General features: G+C 41.4%; 1 long non-coding RNA gene across 1 annotated transcript in view; it reads right to left on the reverse strand.

Annotated features, from left to right (window-relative positions):
• LOC121928922 overlaps positions 1 to 5,556 on the reverse strand; it is an 11,425-nt gene extending 5,869 nt beyond the window's left edge. Inside the window, exon 1 of the long non-coding RNA XR_006103597.1 lies at positions 5,530 to 5,556. This is a non-coding gene — a long non-coding RNA (uncharacterized LOC121928922). The remainder of the gene's footprint in view (positions 1 to 5,529) is intronic.
• Between the last annotated feature and the right edge of the window lie 11,363 nt (positions 5,557 to 16,919).

Genomic DNA, 16,919 nt, shown 5'->3' on the forward strand with positions numbered 1-16,919 from the left:
TGGAAGTTAATTCATGGTGAAATTAAAAAGATTTTCCAATTCAATGATCCTATGAACCCAAAGATGTATCTTTTGAATATACTGGACAATTATAAATTGGAAAGACAGGAAGGAAAAATACTATTTTTGGCTGTTCTAGCTGCTAGACAGAATGGAAATTAAAAATATATGTTTTTTTATGAAATGGATAAACTCTCTTATCTATTAAAATATAAATCATTAACGAACATCTATAAAGAATGGAATTCCTGGACGACATATGTTAAATCAAAAGGGGGAAAAATAGATATACAGTGGACTCTTGGTATACGCTGGGGTTTGGTTCCAAGATCCCCCATGTATAACAAATATAATGACATAGCAAAATGGTGTCCCTTATAAAAAATGGAAAATCAAGGTTTGATATTTGAAATTTATGCTTTTTTTGAACATTTTCAAACCATGGATGCTTGAATCCGTGTATAAAAAATCTGTGTATAAGAAGGGCCGACTGTATAGCCTTCTCCAAAGATCTTTGGAGAAAAAATATATAGTTGCTAAAATATTTAAATATAGTATAGTCCATAATAAATATTTCCGGTAATATAGACCTAGAGTTTATCTTACTACATAGGCAAGGGATTAATATATATGTAATATGTAATATATATATAAAATAGTTATTCTTACTGGTATACTATTTAAAGTGAAAATGAAATGGAAATATAAATGCTGTTAATAAGTTATATAGAGGACATTTATTAATATAGATATATATAGTATGGATATATATAGCTTAGATAACATATTATATATTATAAATATACTTACTGGATAGATTGAACATCAGTGTTTGGATAGTTAAGTAAAGTGGATTATTCAGGAAATAGAATAATTGACAGTCTTGGTATATTTGAGTTTATAGATAAGCTACAAAAGATAACAGTTTAAACTTAAAGAGACTAAGAATTTGTGAAAAAATAAGTATACTTAAAAGTTATTTGTACAGCTTAGAAAGTCAAGATGTTTTAGCTGTAGATGTTAAGAGACTGTTCGTTTTGTCTAATGTTTCTCATGTTTATATATATTTGTTGCATGTTGTTTATTATGTTAATTAAAAAAAAAGAATGACCACTTTTCTTTGTTTTGTTTTTTCCAATATGTTTCCATTGTGTCTGTGTCAAGTTTCTGCTAGAGGAATCACTCTGAACTTTTTTTGTGTGTGACAGCCTTGATCAAAACTCCTTATCCTTGTCAATGGGACTTACCTCCAACTGTGAAGAGAAGGAACACAGAGACTGCAAAGAGCAAGGTATGACCGGTACAGAGCATCTCAAAATAACAAGCTTTCTATGTGTTATGGCAGAACTCTAAAAGTCATAGATGAAGAAACATGGAGCTTCAATCGTTTCCAGCCTGGTGGACAAGTTACATCCTTTTATCCTTTCAATGATGTGCATCCACAAGCAACCTAGAGAACGTCCTGTCCTCATGGGGTGGGCGGGGGAGCATAAGCCATGAACTCATAAACTGTCACACATGGACAAAACCATGGATTAAGACTATAGCAGCAAACTGGTTAAAAATACAGTAGGAAGGGACAGAGTCATTCAAATGTGGAACCTAATAGAATACATACACACCAACATTTCATGGGTGAAAGTGGGACATGTGTGGCCAAGCAACAAAAGAGTGTGCTGATGGTAAAAGTTACTAAGGAATGAAGAACACACAAGCTAGAAAGTGATGCAGCAGTCTGCTTTTGCCTGAGCCTACAAGGAAGAGGGCCAATTAAGGAGAAATTACTTTTGCATTTTGAACTCAGTTTGAAGCAACTGAAGTAAGCTCAGGACCGAGGGATAAAGTTGGAGGAATAGAGAGAAGCTGGAACATTTTTAAAGCAATTAAAAAAAGTAGGGCAACAGGTGATTTTTCAAGACTGTTCCTGCCAAACCAGGACAGTTGAAGGATATGAAAATAACTTATACACCACAATAAAATGGGAGCTTGGTGAATCTTCTTTTTGTATTATGAAAAGGCAAGTACAGAGAGGGCATTTTATTAAAGATTTGGGGGGTTAATTTATTTTAATGTACATCTACATGACATTCAATTGCTATAGACTTTTAAGTTGTTTAAAATTGTTGTTGTGTTTAATACGCTTTTAACCTGTTTAAACTATTGCATAGATTTAATGTAGAATTGGTTCATTTTTAAAAAATTTTTTATCTGTATGCAGGACTGCAATCCCACAATGAAGGTCAGGATATAAGTATTGTAATAATTTAATAAATAAAATACAGTTCCTCAAATCCCTCAGCCATTATCCCCTAGAACAGGGTTTGGCAACCTCCGGCCCGCGGGCCAGATGCGGCCCACGGGCGCCTTTCCGCCGGCCCCCGGTCCCTCCTGCCGCCAAAATCGCTGCCTATTTTGGCCACTCTGGCCGCCATTTTGTCCTTCAAAATGGCGGCGCCCATTAGGAGGCCCACTACGGCCTCCGGAGCCCTGAAACAGGGCTCCAGGAGCCGCACCAGGCCTCTGAGAGGCCCGCTGTGGCAGCCAGAGCCCAGAAACGGGGCTCCAGCAGCCGCACCGGGCCTCTGGGAGGCCCGCTGTGGCAGCCGGAGCCCTGAAACAGGGCTCCGTCGGCCGCAGCGGGCCTTACAATGGGCGCCGCCCACCTCCCTCCTGGCCCCACCCTCCCTCCTCCCTCCTATAAATGGAGGGGCGGAGGGAAGGAGGAGGAGGCAGAGAGAGAGGGAGGGAGGGAGGGGAGGAGAGAGAGAGAGAGAGAGAAAGGGTGGGAGGGAGAGGAGAGAGAGGGAGGGAGGGGAGAAGAGAGAGAGAGAGAGAGAGGGAGGGAGGGAGGGAGGGAGAGGGAGGGAGGAAGGGAGAGAAAGAAAGTGGTTTGAGACAGTGGCATGCGTTTTTTGTTGTTTGGTGGCCTTGCCTAGTAGCTTCTATTCTTGCAAATATTGCTATTATTATTGTTGTTATCCTTTGGTATTCTCTTTGGAAAATCCCCCCACATGGACTTGCTTGCTCTTTTCTGGGTTGAGGCAGTGGCATGCGTTTTTTGCTGTTTTGTGGCCTTGCCTAGTAGCTTCCATTCTTGCAAATGTTGCTATTATTGTTGTTGTTATCCTTTGGTATTCTCTTTGCAAAATCCCCCCACATGGACTTGCTTGGTCTTTTCTGGGTTGAGACAGTGGCATGCATTTTTCCTGTGTTATGGCATTGCCTAGTAGCTTCTTGCAAATATTGTTATTATTATGCGGCTCTGCCCCCGGAGGGTGGAAACTCCGCCCCTGACATGTGGCTCCGCCCTGGATAGTGTAAGCTCCGTCCTGGCATGCGGCTCCGCCCCAGAGGGTGGAAGCTCCACCCCCCCCATGTGCGGCTCCGCTCCCAGAGGGTGGAAGCTCCACACACACCCCCCCCGGCTTCGGCTCCCCAGTTGTCTGAGGGACAGCAACCCAGCCCCCAGCTGAAAAAGGTTGCCTACCCTAGAAGTTCTGGAAGTTGTATTCATAAAAAGTAAGTGAAGCTGACTGCACATCCAGCCTACTGACATTTACCCCTTCGTTTTGGTCCATTTGGCAACCAACGATATTGCAAGGCAATATCAGAAGGGATTATGAGGCTTTGGGTAGGAAGCCTAAAGAGCAGGATGCACAGGCTGTCTTCTCATCTCATCTCTTCTCCCAGGGACGTAGCCAAAGGGGGGGATCTTGGGGTCCGGACCCCCCCTTCCATTAGAAAAATGAATGGTATGTGCTGCTGCGCCGCTGCACCCAAGCCCCATTATAATGGTGGCACTTAGTCTGGACCCCCCCCCTTCCTAAAATCCTGGCTACGTCCCTGCTTCTCCCAGTTGAAGAGGATGGTCCAGGAAGGGAGAGGAAAATAGCAGATGTGAACAATTGATGGTGCTGCCAAAAACAGTCCAATAGACATCCCTGTTGAGCTTATGAAGCTCTCAAGTGACAAATTTCATTTACATAGGCCTAGATCATGAGAAAATGATGAGGGCATGAAAGAGCATTGCAGAATGAGCTCACATTTCATGGAGGCACTCTTTGAGGCATTGGCTGGGAGCTTCTATCTCCCTTGACTCCTAATATGGATTTCAGCTCAACAAAATACTTGAAGCGCTGACCAAGTATACTCCACTTTACAGAGGTCTTTACCAGCTGGGGGTGGCAAGCAATGGCAAAGCTCACACTCAGTTGTGCCTTAGTCATTCTCAGCTCCACTTCTGTTCCCATAAAATGTACTTCTGTATATTGACCTTTCACACCAATGATGTGGTGACTGAGGAGTTAAGACTAAGGATGCGGTGGCTCAGCAGTTAAGACACGGACTCTGATTATTGCAAGATCGGTAGGTCAACAGTTCAACAGGTCGAGACCCAAGTGCTGCATGATGGAGTGAGCTCCCATCACTAGTCCCAGCTTCTATCAGCCTAGCACAGGGGTCGGCAACCTCCGGCCCGCGGGCCGGATGCGGCCCACAGAGGCCTTTTGGCTGGCCCCTGCGCACTCTTGCTGCCGATTGCCGCTGCTCCGGGCGCCATTTTGGCCATCAAAATGGCGGCAAAGTCTCATGCGATGGGAAAGGTCGCACGAGACTTCGCTGCCATTTTGAGGAACAAAATGGCGGTGGGCCGCTAGGAGGCCCGTTGCGGCCCCTGGAGCCCTCCAACAGGGCTCCGGCAGCTGCAGCGGGCCTCAAGGAGGCCCGTTGTGGCCGCTGGGGACCTGCAAAAGGGCTCCATCGGTGGCAGCGGGCCTCTAGGAGGCCCGTTGCTGTCACTGGGGCCCTCCAACAGGGCTCCGGCAGTGGCAGCGGGCCTCTTGGAGGCCTGTTGCGGCTGCTGGGGACCTGCAAAAGTGCTCCGGCGGTGGCAGCGGGCCTCTAGGAGCCCTGTTGCTGTCGCTGGGGCCCTCCAACAGGGCTTCATCGGTGGCAGCTGGCCTCTAGGAGGCCCGTTGCCGTTGCTGGGGCCCTGCAAAAGGGCTCCGTCGGCAGCAACTGGCCTCTAGGAGGCCCGTTGCCATCGCTGGGGCCCTCCAACAGGGCTCCAGCAGCGGCAGCCGGCCTCTAGGACTTTTTTGCCAGCCTCTGACGGGGCCTGGGGCCCTGTTAGGGGCCGGCAAAGAGGTGGAGGCCTGCAGCGCTGGCGGCCCCCGATGGCTTTTTTGCCGGCCTTTGACGGGGCTTGGGGCCCCGTCAGGGGCCGGCAAAGAGGAGAAGGCCTCCAGTGCTGGTGGCCCCCACTGGCTCTTTCCCGACCTCTGATGGGGCCTTGGGCCCCTCAGGGGTCGGCAAAGAGGAGGAGGCCTGGCCCCCGGAGGGTGGAAGCTCTGCCCCGGCATGCGGCCCCGCCCTCAGAGGGTGGAAGATCCACCCCCACCCATCCCCCACCCCGGCTTCGGCCCCCCAGCTGTCTGCGGGACAGCAACCCGGCCCCCTCCTCAAAAAGGTTGCCTACCCCTGGCCTAGCAGTTTGAAAGCATGTAAACGTGCAAGTAGATAAATAGGTACCATTTTGGTGGGAAGGTAACAGTGTTCCGTGCAGTCATGCTGGCCACATGACTCTCTTGGCTTAGTAACAGAGATGAGCACCACCCCCTACAGTTGGACATGACTTGACAACCTTGTTAAAAGGGAAACTTTTACCTTTAAGCACCAACAAATTCCCCCCCCCATCCCTGCTTACTGGAAAGCAGTCAGCATCTGATCTCTTATTGATCAGGAAGCATCTGGCTGCCATTTTCAACACTTAGAGGTGTTTTCTTGTGTGACAAACAGAACAGGACCCCTGTTATAATTGCTCCTTGTGTTGAAGATCACTTATGTGAGGAGGGTGGAAATGGTAGTCAGCAACTTCCCAATCAACAAGGGAACTGACTCTTATCAATTGTAGCTGCTGCTGCACAGTAAGAATAGACTGGGGGGGGGGGTTCACAGTTCTCATTTAGTACCTAAACTAGAGGCTATGTAGAAATCATGGATATATAACACTCACAAATACATAACATTAAGTTATGCATTTATAACTGCCACAGAGGATTTCAATACTCATTTCAAGCCATTTTGGAAAAGCAACATACTGAACAGAGCCAAACACAATTCATTCTTTTTTAGCAGTGTGTGGAGTGTAAGAAAGCAATACCTCACCAAAATTAGTAAAAAATCTCAAATTATTATCTTTCAGATGTATCACTGGGTTTGGGAGTTATAAAATACCTGATCTTGTAACTGGAGCAGAAAGCATGAACTGGAGCAGAATTCATGAATGCTCCTTTGTTTTTGTTTGTCTTTGGTGTTATTTCTTGATTTTACACAGTGTATATACATACCTTATGTTGCACCTTTCATTTCCTTCATTTCTCTTTTCTTTTCCATTGTGAGATGGAGGGCAAATATTTCATATCCAGCATGCATTGAATCATAGGTCAAAGGAGAATGCATGCATGAGAAATTTTAACAAAACAGAAGAGATCTGGACCTTGCTGCTTCTGGGAGTGATATTGTTCAATGTGGAATGGTTTTGTGACAATCCATTTTGATATAGGTCCCAAATAGGATTGGAGAACTGGAATTCTGAAGGTTCATGTTTCCGATAGACTGCCACTAGAAACTCCAAACTGGCAATAGTTCTTTTACCATTATCAGAGTTTGGTTGTGTTTTCAGGCAAAATAGCCTTTTAAAACAGCATTATCTTTGTGACACTTCAGACATTATTTGCTGGCATTTCTTTGGTACATGCCTTTAATATGTGGTTTCATTTCTGGAATGGAACAGCCACTAAATCTTTGATGATTTGGCAAAATTAGAATAAATTTGCAAACATAATTGCTTTTCCTGAAGGAAGCACGGCTACCAATTTTAGATGAGGAGGTGCAAGACCAGCATTTCCATTTGAAGGGTAGCCCAAAAAAAAGGATGTGCTTATCCCCCTAGGTTCTGGACTATTGTTCTGTGAATGTTGGCTGGTCTAGAGGTGTTTCTGAGAGACCTAGCCTGAAAAGTTTCAGAAGGTTCTGTAGAGCATTTAATATGCAAGGAGAGCCCTATTTGGAGGAGGAAGCGGGAATGTGCAGAAAAGAAATCTAGAAGTACTAGCATTCCATATGAAATAAAGGCCACAGCAACACTGTTTCTTGTGATGATGCTGCCTTCAAAATGAAAATGTTTAGGCTGAAAGCCACATGGAGATCCTCAACATAATTAAATAGCTTACTAACTGTCCTTTTGTTCAAACTGATTAGTCAAGCATGGCCTGTCTGTAAGAATCCATGCATTACTAAGACTTAAAGCTGCTATATTTTTGGAGGTTTAAGTTTTGACTAATTCTAAAGCAAACGTTTTAAACCTATGTAACTGACAAGAAAAATCTGGACCAGTCCAGATAAGCACATAAAGTAAGCTTATTGTGTACTCTGCTTGGGTACACAGCAGAGTAGATCAATGATAAACAAAGAAAGATGGGTTGCTTTCATTCCTAATTTCACCAGACAAGAAAATGCACTGTCAGCTGGACCATTTAAATAGGCACCCAAAGCTTCTTTACTGCATGCTGGAAACAAAAGTAAAGTGCACAGAGACATGCTGTACTTATTTGAATGTCTACTGTGATCTATTCAGTCTGACCAAAGTAGCCTAGATAGCATGAGACCAACATCCCCATACATTTTTATGTCCCCATAAAAATATACTTTTATAAGTCATTTCAATCCATTCCTGGCAGTGTACTATCAAAGCACTTGGAGAGTTCTAGTGGCCAATCCATCAATTCAGACTGGGATTTTATTTGACTGACACCAACTGAGATCCAATCCACAGTGGAATAACTGCAGTCTATTGCAGAAAGCCAAGCTTGTAAGGTGGAGGACTCACACTTATCACAAAGCCATTGTGTGAAGACTCATCTGCATCAATAAACAAAGTTTAAATTTGAGTTTTTATTTTATTTATTTTTATTAACTTCAAGGACCAAGAACTCATTTTTAGTTTGATGTTAAAGTAGGCTTTTACCAGTGTCCATAGCTTGAGCATTGGACTACATTTCTGAATACCAGAGTTTGAGCCACAGTTGGAGCCATGGTGACCTTGGGCAAGCCATTCTCTCTCAGCCTCAGAGGAAGACCAAGGCAAATCCCCTCTGAACAAATCTTACCAAGGTTTGTGTTCAAGTCGCCATAAGTTGGAAATGACTAATAATAAGCTTACTTTGTGGGGAAATTCCCAAAAAGAAGAATTTATGGTATTCTGGATAAGATATAAGTGTCCCTCCTTCCTTGTAAGAGCACTTTTTGAAAGTGCCTGTTTCCATTTCATGTATCACAATGAAATGTCCTATTCATGAATATTTCTCAACTGAAAGATGAATAATGAACTATTAGAGTGAAAATCAATGTGGATGTTCTGGACACAATGTAGCCACCCTTGGTCATTGGAAAGGAGCATACTGTATGGTGTAGCTGGAGACACAAAAGTGTTTGGGATGCAGTATTTGAAAACAGTTTTCTCATACAAATGTGATCTATTTATTATTAATAATAATAATAATAATAATAATATTTTATTTATGTTTCCCCGCCTCTCCCAATATATCAAAGCGGGGTTACAGGCTACTAAAATCAAGTAAATACAACAATCTTATAAAATATGAAGAAGATTTTACATCAGTAACATCAGTCCATCAAACATCCAGGGGCAAGGCAGAATATCATTGTCAAACAGGCATATTGGTGCTGACATTAAAATGTGCAAGAACAACAAAGGAGCCAGAAAGCTCCTGACTTTGAAAAATGGCCGCTGAAGTGAGTTAAGGGAATCCGGGCTGCAGCCGGGTTGTACTCAGGCGGTGGATTTGGCAAGAAAAGCCATGCTATAGGACCAGGATGCAAACAAAATTAGACTTCAATTCAGAAGAGCTGTCGCATTATTAAACTGTGTGATAACCTCCTACTGGAGAGATCCAGTATATTTCTTTAATTTCACAAAATGTGTAGAAGATTTGGGCATGTTCTGATGGGGGTAAACGAGTCAGGTGATACCAAATTTTGTTCCAGTACAAAGTGATTTTATTTTGGAGATCCATATAACATAGATCAGAATCGAAGTCATTTAGGGCTTCATATGTAAAATCACTTAAGAGGCAGTGATTGCAAGTTTTTGAGAATAGAACTGGGAGATTGTCAACACATTCATTAATAATTCGTTAACTATAAGCAGAGTATCCAGAAAGAATTAAAACTTAAAAGCTCAGAACAAAATTATAGGTTTTATTCCAAGGCGCGAAAGAAATCATATAAATAGCAATGATTTTGCTTAGGCAACTTGAGAGAAGGAAATGTGACATCAAATAAAAATATGCATATGTTGGATATGATGGGGACTTTCAGCTGGCTTCCAGCCATATTTATAAGTTATCATTGCAGAAGTCATTATCTGTGCAACAGCTGACTTTAAGATAGCCCTGTGAGAACCACAACTGCATTGTTCTCGACATGTTCGGAATATCCGTTTTAGCACTTCATCTGAAACCAGGAGGGAGAGGTAGAGGTAGAGAGGAAACAAAGAGTCAGTACTCATATTTGAAGAAGTCATAGCAGGCATAGTAATCAACACTTCACATTTATTGTCTAAAGTGCATTAGACTTGATACTACACAAAGCATATCAGGACTTCCCCTCCATTGCATGTCTCTGCATTAGGCCTCTACAGGTATTTCCATTTTTTGCAGATGGGTTAACAAAAGCAAAATTATCCAAAGTTCATGTCTGAGGAGGTTTTAATCAGGATTTTGCAACTTAAGTCAACAGTGATATTTGGCTAGAGTCAAATAGAGTATCTGTAACTGGGCTAGCAGAGTAAGACAGACCATCCCACCTCCCCTCAGAAGCTTCTCAGGCTTTCTGAAAAATAACTTGATGGTTTCAGGGGCCCTGCTGAATGGGATGAACAGTAGAAAAGAAGAAGAACTCACAAGTCAGACAAGGGATATCTGCACTTCTCTCCAACTGCTGTTAGCAGGAAAATTCTAGATGATCTATTCATTTGATTCAGAGCCAGTGTGGCACAGCTGCTTGAGTGTTGGACACAACACTGATACGAGGGTTCAGTTCTCTGCTTGGCCATGCAACCCACTGGGTGACCTAGGAAAGTCACATGCTCGAGCCTCAGGGAAGTAATGGCAAACCTCCTCTGAACATATCTTGCCAGGAAAACACCATGATAGATTACCTTAGAGTGTCCATAAGTCAGAAATGACTTCAAAGCACACAACAACAATTCATCTGATAGAGAATATAATAGCTATGACAGTGACCTTTTAAATTCATTCCAGAAGTAACCTTTACCAGAAACCTTTTAGAAGAAGTGGCAACCTGTAAAATATCCTTTTCCCAAGACTGCTTTCATGATTTTTCTTCACTGAGCCCTTATCAATCTTAAGCTTGTCTTTTTCATTTCTAAAGTTTTCTACACCTTTCTTAACTTTCATAAGCTCTCTTATTTCTAGCTTGTCAAAAAAAAAAAAAATCACAGCCCCAAGATTTTCACCCTCTTGAATGAAAGTTAAAAGATGGCTGTTTTTTTTGTTAGCCAAGGTTTCTACAGTTTGCTCAAGAGGTCTCTGTGCAAAACTAATTTCTTTCCCTTCATGTTAAAAAAAAGTACACTTCTAATATGCACTGGAGAGATTTATTGATAATAAAGTTGCAAACAACCAATCACATGTTTCTTCTTTAAAAAGTCGATGCAAGTGGATAGCAACATTTAAAATTTTAAAATTTAAAATTTGTTTAACCAAAAGTCTCATAAATGTGGGGGGGGGAAAACCCTGTAAACCCTCACAGAAAATGGTGTTACACATGCAAACACATAACAAAATATTTTGGATAGTGGAATGCAACAAACAACGTTTTGCATTTGTTGCCTGAACATGTTACAAAAAGCTAAGTGTGAGATGGTCAATGCATGAATTATTATGCTCAGGCTATTCTAATCTAAGAATCATTATAAATGACAGTTGAAACTGATAAAAGGCACCCAGAGCTAGGAATGTGAGTTACAAAGTCTCAATCATTCTGCAGATTATGGTAAGGAATACTCACTTCCAAAAAAAAGAAAAAAATGGAAACATGAATGCTTTCGAAGTATTCACCTGACAGAGTTTATAGTTAGTGATGACTGAGTACAGCATGAGCAGACGTCCTTTTTTATTTCGTTACTAAAAAGTAACGAATGAAATAGAGTCTACAAGAGAGATAAGAAAAACACCAGGATGATACACCAAATGGTGGTTCACAGTGTGCAGAAAAGAGTTATCATGATTATGAATTTGCCTTATAATGTATTAATTCTTGTGATCAAATTGGTATAAAATTTATATTAATATAAGAGTGCATTTCTAATCACATTGAATAATTCATAAAATCAATTTAAAAGAATCTAAAACAACTGTACAGGAAATATTTTTTTTGCATGGCTTAATAAATCTGTTTTATCTCTATTCAGTCTAAGTCTTAATTCGGGCTGCATCTTGATCTTATTAAAAGGTTTTTGCTGCCAACTCTGCCATCCAAATACATCCTGGATCCATCCCTGCTTCCAGGAGTGCTCCTTGCAGCTCTTTTCAGATCTGGGAGTTTTCTGGCTTAAGAAAATGGCAGCTGGAGCACTCCTGGAAGCAGGGATGCACCCAGGATATATTTGGGCGGCAGATTCAGCAGCAAAATCCTTCTGATAAGATCAAGATGCAGCCCGAATTAAGATTTAAGATGGATAGAGGTAAAATGGATTATTAAGCCATGGTATAAGATCCTTATATTCTGCCTGAATTACAGTCGACCCTTCTTATACACGGATTTTTTATACACGGATTTAAGCATACACGGTTTTGAAAATGTTCCAAAAAAAGTATAAATTTACCTTGATGTTCCATTTTTTATTAGGGACACCATTTTGCTATGTCATTATACTTAATGGGACTTGAGCATACACGGATTTTGTTATACACGGGGGATCTTGGAACCAAACCCCAGCGTATAACAAGGATCCACTGTATGTTCTTTCTATTTATTTATTTTTTTCATATTTCCAATCAATTGTAGAAATGTGCACTGATGGCCAGATTTCTTTCCATGTTTAACCAAATAGTGTTTAGAATGTGTGGAACCCACAATGTATAAATAATCAAAAAGGGTATCTCTGCTTTTTTTCTCCCTCCACCATCTTGTGTCATTAAAACCAAAGATGAGAAAGAATGGTAGCATTACAAGTGTTGAACCAGGAAGCTTAAGAATAAAGACAGGAGTAGACATCTTACTTTCACAGGTTTTTACTACACCATAGACTCCATTTCTGGGATGAGTTTCACAAGTACCTTTGGTACTGAGAAATTTACATGGTCGCCATGCATATGATACACAGTGTCAACATTGCAGAGCATCTACTCCAAAATACAAAGTCTTGTAGATATATATATATATATATATATATAGAGAGAGAGAGAGAGAGAGAGAGAGAGAGAGAGATTCAGCTGGAAATAAAATATGCATGATTCCTTCTTTCCATTAGCAATCTTGCAACTTATATAGTTAATGTAAAACTGGTCAGTATCCAACCAATATATTGAGAAATACAATATGCCTGCAGTCCTGTGCAACCTAAGCTGGAAATCCATCTCAACTCAGTGAGCTGACTTCTAAGCAGACATGTGTGCAGTGTGTTTCTGAGGTTTTGCAATGAGGTTATAGGTGCAACTCAACCTTTTTTTCAATTAAGTGTTTTAAAGAATAATGTTATACTATAGTATTTAGGAGCTTCAATTATTTGTAAAATTCAAAAATATTGGTGAGGTTCTCCTTGGGCAATTACAAATTCATAACTTAGAATTATGACTGTTTGATATTCACAATCCCTATGTACCAATTCAGAGGATATGTATGGACTGTGAAAATCTTCCAGTCCCTATTAACGAGGCAGCAGCTGCTGCAGTTGACAGAGGTCTGTTTGCCTGTTGCTTGGGAAGCAGCTGAATGACATTCCTGGTCCCTCTCATGCAAGCAATCTCCAGATGAAGAGGGGGCTGGGATTCTAACTATTGCCACTATGATCATTTACAGGAAGGAGTGGAAACATCAGTCATTTGCTTCCTAAGTGACAGAGAAATTTACCCACCCACTCCCAGATCATAGTAGCCACTTTCCAATAAGTAGGAACTGGGGGAGATGGGTCACTGTGTAGCTGCATAACTACAGTGGCTATGCATTCATAACTTCCAAAAGGGCCATATCATTTTATATTTAATTAAGCAATAAAGTACTTATGAAACATGGAATAATGGTATTGAGACAAACATGAAAGGTTCTCAAATTGTTTGTTTTCCAGATATTTTGGACTTCAGATTTTAAAAGTCCCAGCCAGCTGGGCGAATGGCCAGACATTCTAAGAGGTGGCCAAAATATCTAGAGGACAAAGACTGAAAAGCAATGTTGTAGAAGCCAGCATAACCCAATGATTGAAATGCTAAAAAGAAGCAATCTGCTCATGAGCATTCTGTCACAGTTCCCATGTGCTTATTCTAATTCATTGAAACCTTTTTTTTTTGTATATTATTCTATATTCTGTGCTTAAAGTATTTCTTACCTTCCCCATTGCACTGAATTCTACACACCAACTTTCACATACATGATTGGATCTGTATAGGCTATTATGAATTGAAGTCAACACAAACTACACTTTTCTAGTGCGTTTTTTCTTTTAGGTTGTAATCATACATTTCTTCATTCCCTGCCATCTCAAAATAGATGCTTTTTGCTTGTCCCTCTTGTTGGAAAGATTTTCCACCATCCCTGGACAGTGGAACATACCTGAGAGTGCCAAGTGGAGGAAGGCATTCACTGCTAAGAGGAGAATGTGCCCCATGAAAAGCACTGTAGGATCAAAAGGATTCTTTGTGCAACAGGACAGCTGTGAAGCACAGTATAAGGAATGCTAAAAACCAGTTGACAAGATGTTTCATTTTATATTCTTCTCAACATTCCTACATAACTACAGGAGAACATCCTGTCAGATAGGACAAAAGTCAGTGAGGCCTGAAATCATAAAATGGCCTTCTACTGATGAAATGGTAAGATAGACTTTGTTGTTATTTTTGTTGTTATATGTTGTTGCTTCAAGTATTTTCTGACATACTGCAATCCTACAATGGACCTAGCACAGTTTTCTTGGCAAGATTTGTTGAGGGGGTGATTGCCTTTGCCAGTCTCTGAGGCTGAGAGAATGTGGGAATATGAGCCAATAGTTAAGAGCAGATATATGAGCCAGATGTATACTGATCTGAAGAATGGTTTTAAGGAGAATGTGAAAGAAAGTCTGGAAAAAAGATTGATAGACATAAAGAAATTATTGGTTCAGACACTTACGGGCCTGGATGTTGTGAAACTGAAAGCAGAGAAAAATAGAAAAATAACAGAAGGACAGAAAGATGGATGGAGATGAGGATTATGAACTGAATTTCTGAGTTTAAAATTTGAGACATCTACCAAAAATAATTTAATCATAGTTAAAAAACAATCAGAAGACTATGGCACTGTACAAATGGGCAGGAAGGGGTGGTGAGATGCCATCCCTTTCTACTCCAGATTGGTGCCACAGCAAATGCACGCTATGGCACCGATCCGGCCTCCACAGAGCACAAAAAGCCTGCAAACTGGCACCATAGCCGCTGCTAGGTGACTTGATCATGTTCCTTTATTCTAGCACTGTTTGGGTGCTGCATCAAAGGGACGTCATCACGGCACGCACCGTCTGAACTGGTGCTCGCCAAGGTGGCACCCAGATAGCACGGGGAGGGCTGTGAGCGTGGGGATGCTCAGCCCTCACCCTGCCTGCAGGATGGCACTTTTTGCCTGTCTGTATCAGGCCTATGTAATACAACAATACGAACTTAATAAAATGAAGAGTAAGGAGAGAATGAAAAAGCTCCCACCCAGGAAGAATCTGATGAAAAAGATATAATGCTTGCAGGTAATGTGACAAATGTGTCTTTGTGTGTGTGTGTGTGGGAAATTATATTTATTATTAAGTTTCTTTAGTGGTGAAATTCTATGAGAGATCCCATATGAAGTATAAATAGTTAAGTGGAAAAAGTAAAGAACAAATCAAGTTTGGCTTGAATAATTGAGGTTTATCGCACCGGGGATAAAACGTTCCCTGATGTGTTACCACGAGCACGAGTGCGGGTGTGCACGGAGCGTGATGGGAACCCGATGGGGCCCAGAACGTGACTTTACCGCACAGGGAACGCCGCCGCCGCCTCTGAGCATTCCCATTGTGTTCCCATCGGGTTCCAGAGGGTGCCATTTCTGGGAGTGCTTTTGAAACAGTTCCCAGAAATAGCGTCCAATGGCGCCCTCTGGAACCAGATGGGAACGCGATGGGAACGCTCAGAGGCGGCGGCGTTCCCTGTGCGGTAAAGTCACGTTCTGGGCCCCATTGGGTTCCCATCACACTCCACGTGCAGCCGCACTCGTGCTCATTGTAACGCATCGGGGAAGGTTTTATCCCCCATGCGATAAACCTCATTGTTATGATTTGGGGGAATTGAATTTTTTAAATTTGATTTATTCAAATTAAATGACAGAGCAGAATGGGATAAACTGATAAGGAGAGGGGGAAAATCAGCAGAATTTTTTAAGATGATGGGAAAGTAGTCATAGAATATAGAAGAAAGTAATGGGGGGTGAGCAGTTTAGGATTTGAAGAGCAGTAGATTGCAACAATAGGTAGAAGTGACACTTATTAATAGCTATTAGTATGATAACTTTAAGCCAGAACAGACCAGCATAAAATGCCAGATTCCTAGTGGTTTGGGGATTTGATGTTTAGATGCTTCATTCCTCCAAGACACCCAGAAGCTTCCCAGCTGTCCAGATGTGGGCCAGCTTCCAGGCGCTCCAGTAGTATGGCGTTTAAACACTGCACACCAACGGAATGCTGTAAAGCCAGCTTCCATCCATGGCAGGGCGGGAAAAGCCAGCTTTTTGCCACAGTATGAGGCTGCCATGGCCAATCCATCTTCGGGTGGCTGCAGGGCATTCTGTTTCACCCCTTTGTCATTATATACTCGGAGGAAGCAGAAATATTTGATATTTACACTAATCGCTGTGAAGTTCAAAGTTATAAATATCTCCTTTCTCTTTGGTTTGTTGAAGTTTTGTTTTATAGTTGTGTAGTTTTGTCTATATTTACTCATGTATGTAGTTTTATATTGTGCAAATTATGTGTGTTTAATAAAAAAATACAAAAAGAAGAAAAGCATACTTAGATGCACAAAAAAAGATGGAGATGACAAAGAGCATGACCTGACACTTGAGGATTATCTTGGAGGTTGGTAGAATCTGAATGACATAGTAAAGCCCACTAGTCACTCTGAACCAAATCTGAACCCCTTCCAGTAGCCTGAAAAAAAAAATTTTTTTTTTTAGTCAGGTTGATGGCATGTATGTCAAGCAGTAGAATATTGACTATCAACTTCTGTTCCTCCAGACTTACTTTTGCTGAAAGATGTATTAGAGGACTTACTTCATTTTTGTTATTGATTTATGTAATGGAATTTTAAATCATCTTTACTCGTCCGTGACTTTATTGTGAGTTATAGCTAATTAAATGTCCAGAGATCTGTTCATTGATGCCTATGGATCTACTTGATTTGAGACCAAAGAGGTCTGGCCTCCATAGAGCCAGACAATACAACAAATTTATCTGGAGAAAAATTACAGCCTATGTATTGGAAGCAGGCAGGTGTATGGATTAGCTAAAATATGAAATACACAGTGTGGATGTACCAGAAGAAGTATGTCAAGATAATAATAATAATAATAATAATAATAATAATAATAATAATAATAATAAT

Source organism: Sceloporus undulatus, chromosome 1, assembly GCF_019175285.1.
Source record: "Sceloporus undulatus isolate JIND9_A2432 ecotype Alabama chromosome 1, SceUnd_v1.1, whole genome shotgun sequence".
In the NCBI taxonomy this organism is placed as follows: Eukaryota; Metazoa; Chordata; class Lepidosauria; order Squamata; family Phrynosomatidae; genus Sceloporus; species Sceloporus undulatus.